Source organism: Oncorhynchus gorbuscha, linkage group LG03 (assembly GCF_021184085.1).
Source record: "Oncorhynchus gorbuscha isolate QuinsamMale2020 ecotype Even-year linkage group LG03, OgorEven_v1.0, whole genome shotgun sequence".
NCBI lineage: Eukaryota > Metazoa > Chordata > Actinopteri > Salmoniformes > Salmonidae > Oncorhynchus > Oncorhynchus gorbuscha.
The window spans coordinates 74,038,768-74,061,533 of NC_060175.1; the positions used below are offsets into that span (position 1 = coordinate 74,038,768).

General features: G+C 44.2%; 1 pseudogene; it reads right to left on the reverse strand.

Annotated features, from left to right (window-relative positions):
* Window positions 1-22,766, reverse strand: part of LOC124031887 — a 139,500-nt pseudogene that overhangs the window by 41,220 nt on the left and 75,514 nt on the right.

The following is a 22,766-nucleotide window of genomic DNA, read 5'->3' on the forward strand; positions in this document are numbered from 1 at the left end:
ATCTTTTTGAGTTTGACGATTTGAATAGACGTGAAGGAGTCTGTCGCAAAGGTCTGGGAGTTAAAAAGCATCATGTGTAAAGCAAAATTGTTGCATGTGTCTGCTGGGGTCTCTGTAAGCTTTTGTTCCACACTCTGTAATAGGCCTGTTAGACGGCTGCTAATTGGAACGAGCGTGTTTCCCTGTTCTAAAACCAGAAATTGTACCTTATGAAGCCACACTGAAAATATGTGGCAATTAACAAAACATTGAATTGAATCCTACTCTGCATTGGCAAACAAATACTGGTTATACCTTCATACCAACCCTAACAACAGTCCAACGACGACAGAACAACCAATTTAATTATCATACATGCTCATTAACAAGTCGTGCAATGCATTATAACGGCATCCTAATGTGTTATACCTGCAGGCTTTAAGAAAAGTGTTAGCAAACGTTCCATGACGATATACATAAACCAACCTGCAGCTCTGGATGAGCGAGGAGGAAAAAGAGGAAGAGACAGAAGAGGAGAAAGACTGTAACTGGTGAATCTTACTGAGTGCATGTTATGCCCCGAGAGAAGATGGCTATCTTGGCTCAGCATGTTGGACATCATGAGGGCTGCGGGCAGCTCCGGGTAGGAGTAGGGGTTGAGCAGGCCGTTGTGGGGCAGCGAGTGAAAGGTGTAGCCTGACTCGGGGTCCATAAGGTGCAGCAGAGAAGGATCAGCGTGGTTGGGGGGCGTAATGGGGGGGATCTCGTAGTCTTCATCCCCTCCTCCTCCACTGTTGCTTCCTCGGCCCTGACTGGAATAGTTCTGAGAGGGGAGACAAGGTGATGGGATTAGTTTTAAGTTCAAGGTTCACATTTTCAGTTTATTTTCCATTTGTGATGAACACATTGAAAACCTTGCTAAACCTTGCTAACTGCTACTCGAGTTTGCTAACTCGAGTACAGTAAAAGGAGTGATATTTTTTTAAATTTACAAGGCAAGTCAGTTAAGAACAAATTCTTATTTTCAATTGCGGCCTAGGAACAGTGGGTTAACTGCCTGTTCAGGGGCAAAATGACAGAATGGTACCTTGTCAGCTCGGGGGTTTGAACTTGCAACCTTCCAGTTACAAGTCCACTGCTCTAACCACTAGGCTACCCTGCCAACCCATACAGTGAGACTGTAGAGCATAGGAGTTGAGATAATGAAATAAAAAATAACAGCAAATGCCATCGTTTGTGATGCCACAAATTACAGTCATCTATTAGGAGATTAAACTACCATGAATTCACCTGAAACGACAACTGCACATGCTTCTCTACGTAGGAAGACATGAATATACAAATCCTACTTTAATAACCAATACTAATGTGCTCACTCAGCTTTTGAAATCAATCAAAAGCAGGAGCATGTACAAACAAAGAAATCTGTTTGTGATGATGAAAAGAATTCACTTCAATGTCTTTTGAAGATGAATGGCTTATTAATCAAGAAGCCAAACAAATCTTTATAATCGTGGAGCACTGGCAACAAACACCAGGGTTGCGGTCAATTACTTTCACTCTTTGAATTAAAGATCCTCACATTGACTAACATTTCTCTATGTTCTGATTAATAATGGGATTTCAATCAAATTCCTGAACTGAATTTGGTGGAGATGGAGTTAACTAAATCCCCCTGACAGTCTTGACGCCATGAGTTGTATCTAAGGTGACTAAATACCTCTTCTCTCCCTCTATCAGATCAAGGTGAAAAACGTTCTCATGATTCTGCATATGCAAATCAGGTGGTAGAGGAGGACGCCTCACTGTGGTATCTTCAAGGGCCATCTTGACATAATATTATGCTGAGAAATATGGTTTTGCACTCTCAAAAGCACACTGAGGGTATTCACCAGGGAATGAAAAGCAATTTTGTCAGAGGCAATCTGATGCTGACTCCCTTTATAATGACTGGGGGAAATTAATCATCACAAATGGTATTCCAGTGTCAGCCATTCAAGAGCTTTTTAATAGAATTTTTTATGATTCATGTCTCGGGGTACACATCAAGAAGTCCGTTCTGCAACATTTCAGAAATCAATTCAATATCATCTTCGTGTAGGCCGTCACCTCGCCTGCCAGAGCAGCCATTTATCTTGCAAACAAATACTTTTAGCAAACAAATGGAAAGAAATACTGAGGAAAATAAAGCATGGTCCAACAGGCTGTGTTGGTGCATGGAACCAAGATAAAAGGCTGTTTTTTTTTCTTCTTGATGTTTTCATGACATACGGGCTGATAACACAATACTACAATTACTATTGTATTCAACTTCAGTGAGAGCTCGTATTCTCACAAAACAGGTTAATGACAACCCATATTTATTTTCTACTTTGTCCATCGGAATTGCACTTCTCAAAACACTTTCAAGGACAGTGCTACTATAGTTTTGTCTAACGAGCGAGATAAATATTGCATATTATTGTAATATATAAGGATTTCTTGAAAAAAAGACAAATATGTCCACTTGGCAAGTATTTTCAAGTATGTCATTTGGGAACACCATAATTAGACTACTGCAGAAAGTCCTATGAATTTATCTGGCTCTAATTAGTCCTATTATTCTCTGAATGAACCTACCAATGGTATTGAAGGGAAACTTTATGCGACTCTGTGTGGCTTGTCATAACTTGGCTATACAGTAATATGAGGTAGTTTACTGTGCATTTGAACATGTGCACAACAATGAAAGAACAGCTGTTATTAAGACACGTTATGACATCAAGTATCAATTAGATACTTGAGCGTCTGCTAAATGACTTAAATGTAAATGTAAGTATCTAGGATACATTTATTGACTGTTACACTATATATACAAAAGTATGTGGACACCACTTCTAATTAGTGGAATCGGCTATTTCAGCCACACCCGTAAAATCGAGTAAACAGCCATGCAATCTCCAAAGACAAACATTGGCAGTAGAATGACCTTACTGAAGAGCTCAGTGACTTTCAACGTGGCACCGTCATAGGATGCCACCTTTCCAACAAGTCAGTTCGTCAAATTCCTGCCCTGCTAGAGCTGCCCCCGGTCAACTGTAAGTGCTGTTATTGTGAAGTGGAAACGTTTCGGAGTAACAACGGCATGTAGAGTGTAAAAATTGTCTGTCCTCGGTTGAAACACTCACTATCGACTTCCAAACTGCCTCTGGAAGCAACGTCAGCACAAACACTGTCATCGGAAGCTTCATGAAATGGGTTTCCATGGCCGAGCAGCCGCACACAAGGCTAAGATCACCATGCACAATGCCAAGCATCGGCTTGAGTGGTGTAAAGCTCGCCGTAATTGATTGGAATTAATTTATTTTGAGTAACAGACATATACAACAAAATGTACAACGTAGAACCAGAGGATATCACTTGAAAGTATTCATTAAAATGCTTGTTTTTCCAAAATGGTCCTCGATGCTGAAAACAATAACACATATAATGACAAAAGGCAAGACAAAATTACAAACAACCATAAATACATTCATTTATATTGACATCCTAAAAAGTGTCACTATTCACTGCACTTCTCCCTAACCTTAAAAATCATCCATATTCATTTTACATTAAAACACTCTATCCATTGCACATCATACAGGTGTGTCAAATAAATACTCCTGACCAGCAGTAGGGGGCACAAGGGGCAGTGGAGTGGTTTCTCTTACTTAAACAACCTTGTCCAAATGAACATTTTACAAGACATAACACTAGATCTGGTATTGTAACTGTGTTGGTTATCAAGCATATCAATGTGGTTCTTCATATAACCTGGGGCACGATCATTTAAGATGTCAAACATAATGATTAAGTTTAATTAAGTTGGACTCCAAAGGCAACATGCCCACCTCCCGGATGTCCTGTACCCCTGTGTGGGTCCTAGGGGGGACATTCAGCATATACCTGATAACATTATTTTGCAGGCCCTGCATATAACTTTTTTGATAGCCCACTATACAAAGCACAGCAGGCATAATCAAAATGACACGGGATCAAGGTTGAGACAAGCAGTTTCTTAACTTCGATGTTAAAATATCAATCATTTCAATTTATTCGCTTTTTTAGAAATCATTTTAGCAGCAATCAGGTCTCCAGAAAGGGATTGATCTCGGGACACACCAAAATAAGTTACACTTGTTTTAGGTTCAATCTCCTTATCTGCATAGTTTACCCTTATCTTGTCAGCCCTAAGCAATCTACGTTTTGTTCCAAACAAAATCACTAAAGTGTTTCCCAAACGTAGCGACAAATTGTTGTCAGTCAACCAATCTCTAACAAAATGCAATTCTTTACTCAGGGTTTCCTTTCTGTAAACTGTATCCATCCCTGATACCAGTATGGCTGAGTCATCAGCATAAAGCACTTTACTGTACTTGGCATATCATTAACGCATATAAGAAATAAGAGGCCCTAAAATTGATACCTGCGGTACTCCACAGGATATTTCTTTGGCCTCTGACAGAACATCGCCAACATTACATACTTGTGTTCTGTTGGTCAGATAAGACCCAAACCAATTCACTGCTACACCATTTAGACCCATGCATTTCAGTTTCATCAGGAGAATATCATGGTCCACTGTGTCAAAAGCTTTCTGCAAGTTTAACATTACCATTCCTGAATAGTTCCCCTTCTCACTTTCCTGCTTGTGTGGTCAAAAAGGTGGATAAGGCAACTATCATTGGAATGAGCATCTTCTAAAGCCAGATTGGACTCTCGAGCAGTGGAAACGCGTTCTCTGGAGTGATGAATCACGCTTCACCATCTGGCAGTTCGACAGACTAATCTGGGTTAGGCGGATGCCTGGAGAACGCTACCTGCCCCAATGCATAGTGCCAACTGTAAAGTTTGGTAGAGGAGGAATTTTGGTCTAGGGCTGTTTTTCATGGTTTGGGCTAGGTCCCTTAATTCCAGTGAAGGGAAATCTTAACGCTACAACATACAATGACATTCTAGACGATTCTGTGCTTCCAACTTTGTGGCAACAGTTTGGGGAAGGCATTTTCCTGTTTCTGCATAACCATGCCCACGTGCACAAAATGAGGTCAATACAGAAATGGTTTGTCGAGATCAGTGTGGAAGAACTTGACTGGCCTGCACAGATCCCTGACCTCAACCCCATCGAACACCTTTGTGATGAATTGGAACGCCGACTGCGAGCCAGGCCCAATCACCCAACATCCGTGCCCGAACTGACTAATGCTCTTGTGGCATTAGTTCCCGCAGCAATGTTCCAACATCTAGTGGAAAGCCTTTCCAGAAGAGTGGAGGCTGTTATAGCAGCAAAGGGAGGATCAACACCATATTAATGTCCATGATTTTGGAATGAGCTGTTCAACAAGCAGGTGTCCACATACTTTTGGTAAAGCAGTGTATGTTGCTAAGATGTTACGAAACGCTAGCTTCTTTGCTTGTATGGATTCACCACTTTTTAAATGCTTAAAATGGCTAAAGCTTCCCCTGCATTTCATCCAGCTTTTATCCGAACTACCACAACATGTATTTCAGACAATTCATTCTCCAAGATTAAAGTAAATTGATGTAGGATTCATGTTAGAAGATTTGAATGCTGCAAGAGGTGATTTTACAATCAGGCCTTCCATTCTTTTAACAGCTCTGTTGGATGCCCTTGAGGATAAAAGGTGGGACAAGGACATTACAAGTTTAATATGTTCAAATACAGATAAATAATTCATATATCTACTGTCTTTCAGGACATTGCGGCTGCGGAGAAAACAGAAGGGGTCAAAACTAAATGTAAAATTCAACCTCGCTACCCAACCATCGCCCTCCCGTTAAAGGTGAAATGTATTATTTTTTGGGGCGGAGAAAAAATGCTTGTAAAGCTCTGAGGACACGACACAAATCCTCCTCCTCTCTACAATTCCATTCCACATGTAGGCTGTCCACATATGCGATAATCTAACACCGGTGATTATATGGATTAATACCAATGTTGAATAAAAATATTGGATAAATCCACTAGTATTCCACAGCATATATGACAGTTGGATTATGATAGGCTACTCAAACACAACACAACATTACATTCTAGGACTAGATCCAGCAGCCAAGAAGAGCCTCTTGAGCAGAGAGAGGACAAAAACGACACTCAGCAACAAGAACGAGTGCGTGTTTCAGAACAATGGGCAAAAAGACAAAGGACAGTGCGTTGGGGCACGTGACCTATCCACCAGGCTTTCAATTGACACAAAATTCCATTGGGTTTTATGCATCAGCAGAACCATCCCTCTACAATAGATGGCAATGGCAATAAATGGCCCTCGATTGAAAAAGAGCAGAAGATGGATTTCAGAGCCGGCTGACTGACAGCCAGGTAGAACTGGGATAAGTAACCTGAAAAGGGGGCGGTTTTCACCATCCAATCCCGTGTCAGGGTCACAGGTGATGTCCTTCAGAAGCCTTGGGGAGGGGGAGTGCGGTATCTTCCGTCCTGCTCCTCTCACTGGCAATTCCCTCAAATGTCACACCAAAATAGATCTAATTTAGTTGGGTAAAAGACCCCTCTCCACACTCCATTACAGCTGTGTGTGGCCTATTTGAGCAGAGCTCGATCTCCACCAAAACCACATCAAAATAAATTATATGTGGAAGACTTTTGACCAGAGTGGAAAAAGAAACACACCATAATAATCTGACTGAGTGCATTCCATCTATTGGCACAATGGACAGTTTTTAACATCTCGTCCCGTGTTTTATGATTCTGACAGTCCCCTGAAATCCGGCACTAGAATTACCCCCAATGTTTTTGTATATGTCTACATCACTTATTTTCTTGATTTCACACCATTTCAGAAGTCACAAGACAGCCATCCTGGGATAACATCAACGTCCTCTGTCGAATACTCGTGTGTTAGCCTTTCTCCGGTGGTCGGCTGCGTCATTAGATTCATTTACATGATTGCTTCTTCAAAGGACATTCATCGTAGTACGTGATGGATGTGTTTTCAGAGAGAGTGGTGAAATCAAGTTCGCTGCAACGTTACGTCAAAGACGCGGGCCTGATTAAAGCATTTACTCAGCTCGACTGCTTCACCGCACAGACGTGGCAACGCGATCGTCGCATTTGTCTCGAGCAGGTGGATCGGAATACAAGAAATAAAAAGAATGCGACGTATCACCTTAAACCAAAAATAAGTAACAAAGTCATTTTGTGTGGAAGTGAAACATTTGTTGTACATCGGAGGCAGAGACATTGCCCGCCTCCCCCTGTCTATATTAGGGACACACACTGTTTAAATGGCCCAAATGTTGATTTAGACAGTCAAAAGCTGTTATTTTTGTGAACATCACTAATGTCGTGATACATTTGGCAAAGTAATAAAGAACGTGATTGATCTTGGGTTGATGTTTCTACAACAGATTATAACTATATATGGACATATTATACATGTATGAAAAGGCTTATTCCTTCACATTGTTGAAATATTTTTGTATATGTTTTACTATACTTTTATTATGTACTAGATCATATGGGTTGAAAAGTGTTTTCTTTGCTCAGACGGGGTAATAAGTGAATGTATAAAGAAATAAAGCTCTGACAGACTCCTACAATTGTTTGAAACATCCAGAAAGCATGATCTTTGTCAGGGGACAAAAACAGGGATATTTGTGGTGCACCACATTTCCGTATTTCATCCATTCATTGTGGTTAAAATCACAAGAATAAATAAAAGATGTCAGCCTGTAGTCACTCTTCCCATTAGGGGAATGTGGAAGCCCTGGTAATCACATATGGCACAATAGCCTACCCATAATCCTCATTTATTTGTTATTTCCGTGATGTCATTCTCTTTAAGCCGTGGCAAACGGAGGGCGGGGGGGGGGGTGATCCCTCATGTCCTTTCTCTATGCCCTCATTCCAGTCAGGGTAATAAGAGAACATTGTGATTTACTTCCACTGAACCGCGAGGAGTGCATCAGAGAGAATCTACTGCGGCAGGGCCATTCATATAGATTTAACTTTCCACAGTATTATACCAGATGTCTACACGTCTATTGTATTTCAGGCATGACCTTGGTCTCCATATGATGAGAAAGATCATTGGGATTCGGGGGGTTGGGAGAGAGAGAAAGAAAGAGAGAGAGAGAGAGAGAGAGAGGGTGGGGGGAGAAAAAAAGCTAAAACTATTCAGTCCTCTCTAAATCCCTCCGCAACAGCAATACTGCATATGGAGTGGAGCTGAAAATAGATCCAAGGTTTCAAGTTCTCATAAAAGAGTGCATGAATCATTCAGTTTACTTCCCCTGCTGATAAGGTGGTTTTAAGATGTTAGCACGATGTACATTTAGATGAGGAGGACCTAGCGAGTCACAGTCAAAGGAGGACGTTCACTAGATCATCCTCATGCACTTTACTCCAGACCTGGATTCAAATACTATTTGAAATATTTCAAATGCACATCTATCTGGAGTACCAGATCTTTTGCAACTATCCTATTGGTTCCATTGCGCCAGGCAAGCTCAATCAAGCCTATCTTAAAAGCATTTTTAATGATTTGAAATAGTATTTTTGAAGTCTGCTACAATACTAAAGATATTGGGATAGTCTTGTATCGGTCCTGTTGTCTAGTCCAGTAGAACCTGAAACATAAAGGGAAATCTCAGCTAAAACTGGAACGCACTCGCAGAGATTGTGGTGACCCTAGGCCCATTTCTTCTTTCATTTCTACTCCTTCAGAAGCTGATGATAATTGGATTTATTGGCTGACATAGGCTGACCTACATAAGACGACCCTAACAAATCCTCTCAGCGTGGGTGTGGGCATCCTATTCCCTCAATGTTGTCTCAATGTTGTCTCAATGTTGAAGGAGCATATTTTTGGGGTGTAACTGCTTTAGAATAACAGTACACAACAGATAGAGCTAGACGATAAGGCTTTCATCTCCCACTCTCTCCATTGTTTTATGCATCGCACAAAGTGTTCTAGTTGGGCTCGGGAAAGAGATGTGCGTCACCCTTTCCACATGATTAGTCATCTACTCATGCAACTTTTCACATTACCAGAAAGGAAAGATGATGAGAAGAGACCTGTATATGCACATCCACTGAAGAGGGAAGGGGAGTGTGTGTTTGTGTGTGTGTGTGTGTGTGTGTGTGTGTGTGTGTGTGTGTGTGTGTGTGTGTGTGTGTGTGTGTGTGTGTGTGTGTGTGTGTGTGTGCGTGCGTGCGTGCGTGCGTGCGTGCGTGCGTGCGTGTGTGTGTGCGTGCGTCTGTCTGTTGTGCTCAGACTATAAATGGTACACCATGAGTCACCATTAAGTAACTTTGCTCTCACCTCACCATCACCCACATGTGGTGTATGTGCTACCACCGTGTCTCTGCTCCCTGCGCTGGGAGTCAGTCAGTGGAGATGTGTGTTGGAAACAGCGCAGGGCCAGAGAGGCCAAACAACATCTGCACGGACCCTATGGGCAGCGCACTTGACTGGACGAAGCTGCTGTGTGGTGAGAGGGGAGGTATATTGTGTCTACGTTGAGTGCATTATGTGTGTGTCGGTGAGAGGGGTGAAAGAGCGAGAGAGATTGGAGAGAGAGAGGGGAGAGATGGAGAGAGACAGAGAATAAGAGAGAAAGGGGAGAGAGAAAGACAGAAAATGAGAGAAAGGGGACAGAGAGAGAGGGAGAGAGAGAGAGAGAGAGAGAGAGAGAGAGAGAGAGAGAGAGAGAGAGAGAGAGAGAGAGAGAAAGAGAGAGACAGAGAGAGAGAGAGACAGAGAGAGAGAGAGAGAGAGGCGCCACTTTATCCAAGTTTCTATTCTAATCTAGACCATCAGCAACAGCTCCCCTGTGGTAGTGACTATATAAGAGCCCCACGTTGTCTTGCATTCTCAACAACAAAAGAAACAAAGGCACAAACACAAACAAGCTAAAACTAGCTGGTTCTTAAAAGACCCTGGGTATCTTTCTACAGCAAGGCAGGTTCGGTACAAAAGTGAAAAACGAGGTAACAGAGAGAAAATAATCTATCATTCTTTCTCTCCCTCTACACACCAGATCTGGGTTCCAATTCTATTTGAAATTACACTGAGTGTACAAAACATTAAGAACACCTGCTCTGTCCATGACATACAGTATACTGACCAGGTGAACCCAGGTAAAAGCTATGATCCCTTATTGAGATCCCTTATTGATGTCAATGTTAAATCCACTTCAATTAGTGTAGATGAAGGGGAGGAGAAAGGTTTAAGAAGGACTTTTAAGACTTGAGACAATTGAGACATGGATTGTGTATGTGTGCCATTCAGAGGGTGAATGGACAAGACAAAACATTTAATTGCCTTTGAACAGAGTATGGTAGTAGGTGCCAGGCGCACCAGTTTGTGTCAAGAACTGTAACGCTTCTGTTTTTTCCCCACTCTTAACAGTTTCCTGTGTGTATCAAGTGGGGTCCACCACCCAAAGGGCATCCAGACAACTTGACACAACTGTGGGAAGCATTGGAGTCAACATGGGCCAGTATCCCTGTGGAACGCTTTCGACACCTTGTAGAGTCCATGACGAATTGAGGCTGTTGTGAGGGCTAATGTTCGGTATACTCAGTGTATTTTGAATACTGGATATGTGCTTGATTGCGCACGCCTGTCGCAAAGGAACCAATAGAAAAGTCTCAAAAGTGTTTTATTTAGCCTCCTTGCACTCCAGGTAGCAAACGCAAAATATTTCAAATTGTTTAAAAAAACTCAGGTCTGCTCTCCTTACACTGATTATAACATAGAGAGGAAGTTATAAATCCAGTCTGTTAAAACCCTATTGTAAATGAAACTCCAGTGGGACAGGGACTGTAAAAACAGAGAGGAGGGCGACAGCAACGTAAACACACACCGGCTCCAGTCTGTAATCACCCAAACGGATCACCCTCACCGCTCATTCTAGACCAGCCCCAATCAAAGCATTTCCTGTCCCTCCCACTGGCCTGATATCCAATCAGCCTGATTATTTGGGGCACCACTGGATTCTCAATGCACTGGGCAGACACAGGCTAGAGCAACGTTTCCCAAACTTGGTCCTGGGGACCTCCCTGGGTGCACGTTTTCATTTTTGCCCGAGCATTACACAGCTGATTCAAATCATCAAAGCTTGACGATGAGTTGGATTTTTGAATCAGATGTGTAGTGCCAAGACCAAAACTAAGATATGAACCCAGGGGGGGCTCCAGCACCAAGTTTGGGAAACACTGGGCTCGAGGAAGGCTCGTATGAGGACAACTACACTACACTACTACACTACCCATGATGCCACAGGTAATATGGCGACCGTGATTGTTGATGTAAATCCACAATATGCACTACATTTATTTTACATGTATGTGTAGCAATTAACATCATTGCACTTGAAGTGTGTGGGTGTGAATAATGTGCATCCAATGATAGATAGGAAGGATCAAATGACAGGTGTGATGCTTTTTCTTGGAACATCTCAATCAGGATCATTGAACGAGCCATTAAAAATCCTGGATTCGAATCAAACGCGGCACACGGACGCGAGTCAATAGGGTGAATTAGTGATATTTTGAGTTATTCTGGTACAGTATGCAGTAAGAAAACACAGGCAACACTGATCAACAACCATGTCATGTTGATCCACTAAATAGGTCACCCGCAAGAATGTCAACTGGTAAACAAACCAAAAATGACAAAGTCCCTTACATGTACAGTAACAACAAACAAATGAATACCTTTGGGAAAAAGTGACTAGACCTGTTTCCTAGCTTAGAGTCAATGAAAGCTGTTTTTGCTTAGTGGCTTTCTCTTGAAGGGGCCTGAGATACTGTAATCTCCTGTCTCTGCGTTGAAGGGTGCTACTTAGACACAACAAAAAGCCATGGACACAGTCACAAAGGCGAGCCTGTACTAGACTCCACATTTTGTCCACAGACGTAGGACACAACATTGATGGGCCATCAAAAGTAAGCCACATTAAGGGCAGAACAACCATTAGGCATACTATATGTGCTTGAATTTGCCAATGACTCCACCTGAAAAGGTCAGGAAAATAAAGGCCATGATATGACAACAACATATACTCCCAAAATCACCAAAAACTGGAGATGCAATAAACAAAAGAAAACAAGGTGATGACTAAAGGGGTCCTGGCTCATATTGCCACATAACTACATAGGAGCCATTATCACGAGCCCATCCTCCCCAATTCAGGTGCCACCAACCTCCTGTGATGGGTTGGAATAATGGTTCATTGTTTAGCTAGCTAGCGAGCTACATGTCGAAACAAAAGACTCCACAGATGATTACATGACCCCTTCTAGTTAGCCAGGTGTGTCTGGAGGTAATTACGGCCATATTTTGTATAATAATGATAAAATATTGTACATATTGAGTCATTGAAACTGAAACAGTGCATCCCGAATGGTTGAAGGCAGCAAACAATGTACCAGGCCATCTGTGATTTACAATCTAATAGCAATATATGCTGGACTACGAAGAAATGTATTGTTGAATTTTATTAATCATGCATTGAGCTGTATCCATCTATTATACCAACAATGCCTTACTCTACGCCATGGAATTGTTCGTCAACTATAACTTCAACTAAAACCTCTTATAAACTTGGTTTTGTAGCATAAACTGGGAATTTGATATGTATGACTGATATTATGATTGTCTTTTTGTTTCATATCCGCAAAGTAGTTCAAACGCTCTTTGTAACACTATAAAGTACAGTCGGTGCTGATTGACATATGACCAGTCGGACCGACAATAGTGCCGAACAGTTTACAAGCAACCAATGTGTGTCCAGTGATGTCGTCAGGCAAAAGCACGTAGTCAACACGGTAGACCTTGTGCTTCTGGACTGAGCAACCAATAAGCTGCTAAATCTATCCTTCAACCCCTCATTATACGCAGTCAATCAAGACTTAAAAGAAAATACAAACTTACTAGGAAAGGTGGAGAGGGGCTTTGCCTCATGCTCTCCTTCTCTCCCTCCACCTCTCTCTTTCTCTCTCTCCCTCCCTCTTCCCTTCTCCCCACCTCCCACCCTCCTTAGCTCTCTCTCTCTCTCTCTCTCTCTCTCTCTCTCTCTCTCTCTCTCTCTCTCTCTCTCTCTCTCTCTCTCTCTCTCTCTCTCTCTCTCTCTCTCTCTCTCTCTCTCTCTCTCTCTCTGTGTAGGCAAGTGCTAATTGATGAGTAGTTGGAACCTTGTTATGTTTTGTTTAAACACCAAGGCTTTGCCTCAGTATCAACAAAGCCTGGAAGATCTAAACACTGCCATAAGTCAACCAAGACGTTCTAACTCTGGCTGTGAGTACTCTGCTCCCCTCCCTCCCGTCCAAACTGCAGGTTGAGGTTTATTGTCATGAATCTTGCCCTGGAGGCAGAACTGAGCGATTTCCGCTAGATGGGCCAGCTGCAAAGTCAAAATTGGCTATATTGTAAAAATTCATGAACACAAAAGTGTAAGGTTAGAGTTAGGCATTAGGGTCAGCTGTGTGTTTAAGGTTAGGATTAAGGTTAGGGTGTCACGCCCTGACCTTAGTTATCTTTGTTTTCTTTATTATTTACGTTAGGTCAGGGTGTGATGAGGGTGGTATGTGTTTTTTGTCTTCTCTAGGGTTTTTGTATATATATGGGGTTTTGGTATGTCTAGGTAAATGTTGGTCTATGGTGGCTGAATTGGTTCCCAATCAGAGGCAGCTGTTTATCGTTGTCTCTGATTGGGGATCCTATTTAGGTTGCCATTTTCCATTTTGGTTTTGTGGGTTATTGTCTATGTGTAGTTGCATGTCAGCACTCGGTCTATATAGAGTCAAGGTTTGTTTAGTGTTTTTCCTTTAAATAATAATGTATTCATATCACGCTGCGCCTTGGTCTCCTCTATACGACGAACGTGACATAGGGTTAGCTTTAAAATTGTATGACTTTGTGACTTGTGCTAACTTGTGACCACTCTGCAGAGCTGCCTCCAAGATTCATGACCATAAATGTCAACCTGCATCCAAACCACTGGAGTGAGTGTCGGTCCGCTCCTACCTTACACTCCTGGGCCCCTGTTCACAAATTGTGTCAGAGTAGCAGTCCTGATCTAGGATCTGTGGCACTGTGGGGATACGGGCCCTGAGCTCCCAACATCCTAGTTAGACACATCTAACACCTTCAAATACTGTAAAACCTCACAACACCAAGTCTGCTGGAGGACGTTTGTGTATGACCTATGCCCTCCAAGGAGCGAATGGGTTTGAGACAAGTAAGTGAAACCCATTTCGGTAACAACAAATCTACACTTTACCTTACCTGGAGTAGGTCACACAGCTATGGGTTTTGGGAACTACCTAAGAACTACACAATAAATATGCAGTTAGGGCAACCTTTTGGATGGCATTATTGGTGTTTAACAAACGTATTGAATGTTTCTAGAAGAGAACTACAGCGTGGATGACCCCCAGCGGGGTGGTTGCACTGAACCAGTATCATTCCTTTGTTTGTGCTTTCCATACTTCGCTAATAGATATTTGAATGCTTATGTTAAGTCACCTAGTCACCACAAAGAGAATGTCTCTTGACCATAATGGAGGTATAACCTTTAGGATGAACCTTGGACCGGACTACTCACCTGGCTTGGTGACCGAAACTCCTGGTTATTGTCATTCATGTACATGTTGTCACCATCAAACTGTGAACAGAAAAAGAAAAGAAACAAACATTTTGTGAATAATAAGCAAGATAGCTGTCCTCCAGAGTGGTGCGGCGGTCTAAGGTACTGCGTCGCAGTGCTAGAGGTGTCACTACAGACCCAGGTTCCATCCCATTCTGTGTCACAACCGGCCCGTGATCGGGAGTCCCATAGGGTGTCGCACAATTGGCCAAGCATTTGGTCGTCAGTTGAACGTTGTTTCCTCCAACACATTGCTGCGGGTTAAGCGTGCAAGTGTTGAGAAGCGCGGTTTAGGTGGGTCATGTTTCCGAATACGCATGACTCGACCTTTGTCTCCCAAGCTGCAGCGATGAGACAAGATTGAAATTGGGGAAAAAAAGGGGGTAAAAAAATGATTTTATAAATAAGCAAAGAGAAGTAGTGATGGCTCTACGGGAGGCAAGGAGCGTGAGTCTAATGACTTTGTCACATTCACTAAACCTCGTTGCGGTGGCTTCGGTAATTACTGTTCGTCAGTGGGGCGGTAATTAGTTGAGCCGAGTGACAAGCGTTGGGCTTCCCCTGTGGGGTTGTTCATACCGTGTGCGTGTGTGTGTGTGTGTACACTGTCTCTGTGTGTGTGCATGTCCGAGTGCTGTTGAAGTTAGGTGATCCATGTCTCTCACAGGTAGGTAATAAGGAGTGTTCTAGTCATGGAGAGAACACTTCCTGCAGATGCCAAAACACTGCTAAGTGTGTTTTAATAAAGGATTAATACACAAGGGGGCGTGATTCATTGTGGTTTTAGAACTGCTGTGCTCATACAGTACGTATGAGACGAAGCCAAGGCTTCGCACGCCTCTTGGCCTATCAGATTGCATGGCAGAATGTTATGATATGGCCCTAAATGCCGAAAACTGGTTTGAACTACAGTATGTTGCTATGGTTAGTTTAACTGACTAGTCACTACTTAACAACCCCTGGGAAAGATACAAAGAGGTCCGTTTAAGGGCTCTGGGCCAGATATATCAAGCGTCTCAGATTAGGGGTGCTGATTTGGGATCAGTTTAGCATTTTTGTTCAAAATTAATAAGATTACAGTGACAGGGAGGACCTGATCCTAGATCAGTACTATTATTAATTTGGAATCGTCCTGCCTATCCGAGGAAAGATTGATGGTAGTGTGCTCAATCACAATAGGCAGTGGTGGAAAAAGTACCCAATAGTCATACTTGAGTAAATGTAAAGATAACTTAATAGAAAATGACTCAAGTAGAAGTAAAAATCTAAATGTATTTGGTTTAAAATATACTTAAGTATAAAAAGTAAATGTAATTGCTAAAATATACTTCAGTATCAAAAGTAAAATTCTAAATCATTTTAAATTCCTTATATCAAGCAAAGTAGATGGCACCATTTAAAAAAATATTTTTTTAGGACAGTCAGTGGGACACTCCATTCAGACAACATTCAGACATAATTTACAAACAAAGCATGTCTGTTTAGAAAGTCTGCCAGATCAGAGGCAGTAGCGATGACCAGGGATGTTCTGTGATAAGTGTGTGAATTGGACAATTTAAGCATTCAAAATGTAATGAGTACTTTGGGTGTCAAGGAAAATGTATGGAGTAAAAAGTACAATATTTTCATAAGGAATGTAATGAAGTAAAAGTAGTTCAAAATATAAATAGTGAAGTACAGATACCCCAAAAAACTACTTAAGTAGTACTTTAAAGTATGTTTACTTAAGTACTTTACACCAGTGACGATAGTCATCTAAAGACTCATCTTTTAAGAATTGGGAAAGTTCACAAAGCCCAAACTGAGAACACTTACAAAAGAATAAAATGGTAGCAATTGGGATGGTGAAAAAAGTGTTATTGCCCAACAGAAAGGGAATGTAAATATATTCCCTGTGCAACCTTGGACTCTCCATAGCACTCAGCTCTGTAGTGAAGCAGTTTGATAAACCTTGACAGTGACCTCACCGCCCATCGGGTAATACAGAAAGTTCATAGACCCATATCAACGCCAGCTCTCAAACTGCTGTGGAAGTGCCGAAAGACATGAAGAAGAGCCAATGTTTTCTTGTTTATTGACAAAAGTCATTCTTTGCATAGCGCATATCACCTAGCTCTGTGTAAAATGGAACAGACAGACCGCAATGAAAACATGATCAAACTAGACAGCATTCCATTTCAAATTCCAGAGATGTGGAGATACATGGCGATTCGGTGTGTGGTATTTTCCGAGCCAGAAGACATGGACTGAAGGTTTACTACCTAGATAAACAGAAGAAAAATATCGGGGAACACAAATGGGCCACTACAATTAGCTAAGAAATGATGTCCTGCGAGCACTAATGGATACCATTCCTGAGGGCGAACGAAAACACCCACAATGGAAGACATTAACTATTTCATAAGAGGGGAGAGTGGTAGATAAGAGAGAGAGAGAGATGTGATAGATACAGTGCCTTCAGAAAGTATTCACACCCCTTGACTTTTTCCACATTTTGTTGTGTTACAGCCTGAATTTCACATTTAGATTTTTTTCACTGGCCTACCCACAATACCCCATACTGTCAAAGTGGAATTAATAAAAAAGGAAAATATGAAATGTCTTCATTCAATAAGTATTCAACCCTATTTGTTATGGCAAGCCTAAACATGTTCAGGATTAAAAATGTGCGTAACAAGTCACAAGTTGCATGGACTCACTCTGTGTGCAATAATAGTGTTTAACATGATTTTTTAAATGAATACCTCATCTCTGTAGCCCACACATACAATTATCTGTAAGGTCCCTACAGATTCAAACACAAAGATCAGGGAGGTTTTTCAATGCCTCACAAAGAAGGGCACCTATTGGTAAAAACACAAAAAGCAGACATTGAATATCCTTTTGAGCGTGGTGAAGTTATTAATTACACTTTGGATGGGGTTTCAATATACCCAGTCACTACAAAGATACAGGCGTCCTTCCTAACTCAGTTACCGGAGAGGAAGGAAACCGCTCAGGGATTTCACCATGTGGTCAATGATGACTTCAAAACATTTACATAGTTGAATGGCTGTGATGGGAGAAAACTGAGGATGGATCAAGAACATTGTAGTTACTCCACAATGCTAACCTGATTGACAGAGTGAAAAGAAGGTAGCCTGTACAGAATTGTTTTTTCTCTAAAACATGCATCCTGTTTGCACTAAGGTAATACTACAAGAAATGTGGCAAAGCAATTCACTTTTTTGCTCTGAATACAAAGTGATATGTTTGGGGTAAATCCAACTTAACACATTATTGAGTACCACTCCATATTTTCCACCATAGTGGTGGCTGCATCATGTTATGTATATGCTTATAATCGTTAAGGCCTGGGGAGTTTTTCAGGACTGTCACGACTTCTACCGAAGTCGTTGCCTCTCCTTGTTCACTCCGTTTGACTCTCCTGCGCCTGACTTCCCTGCCACGTATACACAAGACACTGACAGAATCTCTGACCATAAAAATATGAAGTCAGCAGGAGAGGACACGCTCATGGAGGTGGAGGAATGCGTCCGGGAACAAGTGGAGGAGATTGACTGTTTGAGCGCCGTCATGGATCGCATTGTCAAGAATATGAACCGCTGGGAGAGACAGGGAGTTTCTCCAGCGCCTCCACCACCACAACCGGGATCTCCCCTGCTTTTCCCCCTCCTGAACCAAACAAGATCCATTTACCCCTACCCATGGGATACAACGGAGATACTGCCGGCTGCCAGGGTTTCCTCCTTAACCTGAACTCGTATCTGGCCACGGTCTCCCCAGTACCATCGGACCGTGAGAAGAGTTGCGCCCTCGTCTCATGCCTCACCGGGAAAGCCCTGGAGTGGGCCAGCGCTGTGTGTAGAGAGGAGGATGCAGCGTTGGACCATTTTGAGGAGTTCACCCGCCATTTCCGGATAGTATTCGACCATCCACCCGAAGGCAAAGCGGCGGGTGAGCGCCTCTATCATCTGAGGCAGGAGATGAGGAGTGCACAGGAGTTTGCTTTGGAGTTTAGGACATTGGCTGTCGGCGCTGGATGGAGCGACAGGGCCCTGATCGACCATTACCGTTGTAGTCTAAGCGAGGACGTCCGTCGGGAGCTGGCCTGTAGAGACACTACCCTCACCTTCAACCAGCTGGTGGACATGTCCATCAGGCTGGACAACATGCTGGCTACTCGTGGACGTCTAGATCGGGGTCTGGTTGTTCCATCCTCCCGCACCCTCTCTCCCGAAACTATGGAATTGGGAGGGCTGGTGCGCAGGGAGACCGGAGGGGGTTTCCGCTCGATCACCATCTATGGTCGCAGAGAGCACACTGCTGGTCGGTGCCGGGTTGGTTCCTCTGGGAATAGAGAAGGCAGGCAGGGCACTCTGGCATCACCCCAGATGAGTAGGCACCATTCTCATCCAGAGCCCTCTGTTGCACTAATGTTTGTCTGTCACTTTTCCGTATTTTTCCCTGCATTCCCAGTATAAGGCGCTAGTAGATTCAGGCGCGGCTGGGAATTTTTTGTTTAGGGATCCCTGTTGTTTCTGTGGATATGCCTTTCCCTATTCATGCCTTAGATAGTCGACCATTAGGGTCAGGGTTTATCAGGGAGGTCACCGCACCTTTGTGTATGATAACGCAGGAGGGTCACAAGGAGAAGATTAGTCTTTCCCTTATTGATTCTCCAACGTATTCTGTGGTGCTAGGCCTACCCTGGTTAGCTTGTCATAACCCCACTGTGTCTTGGCCACAGAGGGCTCTCACGGGGTGGACGCGAGAGTGCTCAGGTAGGTGTTTAGGGGTTTCCGTTGGTGCTACCACGGTGGAAAGTCCAGGCCAGGTCTCCACCGTGCGTATTCCCCCCGAATATGCCAATTTGGCTCTCGCCTTCTGTAACACCCCATCGACGGGGGGATTGTGCGATAGATCTCCTGGTAGATGTTGCATATCCCAGGAGTCACGTGTATTCCCTGTCGCAAGCGGAGACGGTGGCTATGGAGACGTATGCCTCTGAATCCCTGCGTCAGGGGTACATTCAGCCACCCATTTCACCCGTCTCTTCGAGTTTCTTTTTTGTGAAAAAGAAGGATGGAGTGCGTACAATCTGGTGCGTATTCGGTGCGTATTCGGGAAGGGTGATGAGTGGAAGACGGCATTTAGCACCACCTCAGGTCATTATGAGTACCTTGTCATGCCATATGGGTTGATGAATGCTCAATCACTCTTCCAATCATTTGTAGATGAGATCTTCAGGGACCTGCACGGGCAGGGTGTAGTGGTGTATATCGATGATATTCTGATATACTCCGCTACACGCGCCGAGCATTTGTCCCTGGTGCGCAGGGTGCTTGGTCGCCTGTTGGAGCATGATCTATATGTCAAGGCTGAGAAATGCTTGTTCTTCCAACAATCCATCTCCTTCCTAGGGCATCGGATTTCCACTTCAGGAGTGGAAATGGAGAGTGACCCATTGCAGCCGTGCGTAATTGGCCGACTCCAACCACGGTAAAAGAAGTGCAGCGTTTTTTTAGGGTTTGCCAATTACTACCGGAGGTTTATCCGGGGTTTTAGTCAGGTTGCTGCTCCCATTACCTCACTGCTAAAGGGGGGCCCGGTGCACTTGCAGTGGTCAGCTGAGGCAAACAGGGCTTTTGGACACCTGAAGACTCTGTTTACCTCGGTGCCTGTGTTGGCTCATCCGGATCCCTCTTTGCCATTCATAGTGGAGGTGGACACATCCAAAGCTGGAATAGGAGCAGTGCTCTCTCCGCGCTCGGTTACGCCACTGAAGCTTCGCCCCTGTGCTTTCTTTTCGAAGAAGCTCAGCCAGGCGGAGCGAAACTATGATGTGGGGGACCGGGAGCTGTTAGCTGTCATAAAAGCCTTGAAGGTGTGGAGGCATTGGCTTGAGGGGGCTAAACACCCTTTTCTCATCTGGACTGACCACCGCAATCTGGAGTACATCCGGCAGGCGAAGAGACTGAATCCTCGCCAGGCAAGGTGGGCCATGTTTTTCACTCGTTTTGTGTTTACTCTTTCTTACAGACCAGACTCCCAGAACGTCAAGGCAGACGCAATGTCTCGGATGTATGACACAGAGGAGCGGTCCATGGATCCCACTCCCATATTTTGTGTTTGGTGCCGCCAGTAGTGTGGGAGCTGGACGCGGACATTGAGCAGGCGTCACGTGCAGAGCCCTCTCCCCCTGAGTGTCCAGCTGGTCATCTGTACATTCCGTCTGCTGTCCGCGGCCGATTGATCTATTGGGCTCACACGTCACCCTCCTCTGGTCATCCTGGGATAGGTCGGACGATGCACTGTCTTGATGGCAGGTACTGGTGGCCCACTTTAGCTAAGGACGTGAGGATTTATGTTTCCTCCTGCTCGGTGTGCGCCCAGTGCAAGGCTCCTAGACACCTGCCCAGAGGTAAGCTACAACGTTTACCCATTCCTCAACGGCTGTGGTCGCACCTGTCGGTGGATTTTTTGACTGATCTTCCACCTTCACAGGGTTACACCACGATCCTGGACTTTGTGGATCGGTTTTCGAAGTCCTGTTGTCTCCACCCTTTGCCCGGTCTCCCTACGGCCTTAAAAACTGCAGAAGCCCTGTTTAAACACGTTTTCCGACACTATGGTGTGCCTGACGATATAGTGTCTGATTGGGGTCCCCAGTTCACATCAAGGGTCTGAAAGGCGTTCATGGAACGTCTGGGGATCTCGGTTAGTCTTACCTCAGGTTTTCACCCCGAGAGTAATGGGCAGGTGGAGAGAGTTAACCAGGGTGTGGGTAGGTTTCTGCGGTCTTATTGCCAGGACCGGCCGGGGGAGTGGGCGAAGTTCGTGCCCTGGGCAGAGATGGCCCAGAACTCACTACGTCACTCCTCCACTAACCTTACTCCTTTTCAATGTGTATTAGGGTATCAGCCGGTTCTGGCTCCTTGGCATCAGTCAGACCGAGGCTCCTGCGGTGGACAATTGGTTTCGGTGCGCTGAGGAAACCTGGGAGGCAGCCCACGTCCACCTTCAGCGCGCCATAAGGTGCCAGAAAATTGGCGCAGACCGTCGCCACAGTAAGGCCCCGGTGTTCGCACCAGGGGACAGGGTCTGGCTCTCGACCTGAAACCTGCCCCTCCGCCTGCTCTGCCGGAAGCTGGGTCCGCGGTTTGCGGGGCCGTTGACAGTCCTGAGGAGAGTGAACGAGGTATGTTATAGGTTACAACTGCCCACTAATTACCGTATTAACCCCTCGTTCCATGTGTCTCTCCTCAGGCCGGTGGGGCTGGCCCGCTCTAGGAGGCTGAAGTGCGTGATGTTCCTCCGCCTCCTCTAGACATCGAGGGGGTACCGGCGTACTCTCATCCATTTTGGATGGGCGAGGGGCCTTCAGTACCTCATGGACTGGGAGGGGTACGGGCGGGAGGAGAGATGCTGGGTTCCGTTGGAGCACGTGTTAGATCCTTCCATGTTAAAATAATTCCACCGTCTCCATCCGGATCGCCCTGCACCTCGCCCTCCGGGTCGTCCCCGAGGCAGCTGCTGGAGCCGCGCGTCATGGGCGTGGTGCTGTCACAACTTCCTCTCCTTGTTCGGGCGGTGCTTGGCGGTCGAAGTCACCGGTCTTCTAGCCATCATTGATCCATTTTTCATTTTCCATTGGTTTTGTCTTGTCTTCCCACACACCTGTTTTCAATCCCATTCATTACCTGTTGTGTATTTAACCCTCTGTTTCCCCTCATGTCTTTGTCAGAGATTGTTTATTGTCAGTGTTGTGTTTATTGTATAGGTGAGCGACGGGTCCTCGTACCCATGTTTGTTTATATTCATTTCTTATTAGTGTTATGGAGCATGTTACGTGGACATTCATTAAAAGACTCCATTTTACACTCCGTTTGACTCTCCTGCGCCTGACTTCCCTGCCACCTATACACACGACTCTGACAAGGATAAAAAATAAACTGACTGGAGCTAAGTACTGGCAATATCGTGGAGGAAAATTTAGTTCAGTCTGCTTTCCACCAAACACTGGGAGATTAATTCACCTTTCAGCAGGACAATAACCTAAAACACAAGGCCAAATCTACACTGGAGTTGCTTACCAAGAAGACAGTGAATGTTCCTGAGTGGCCGAGTTA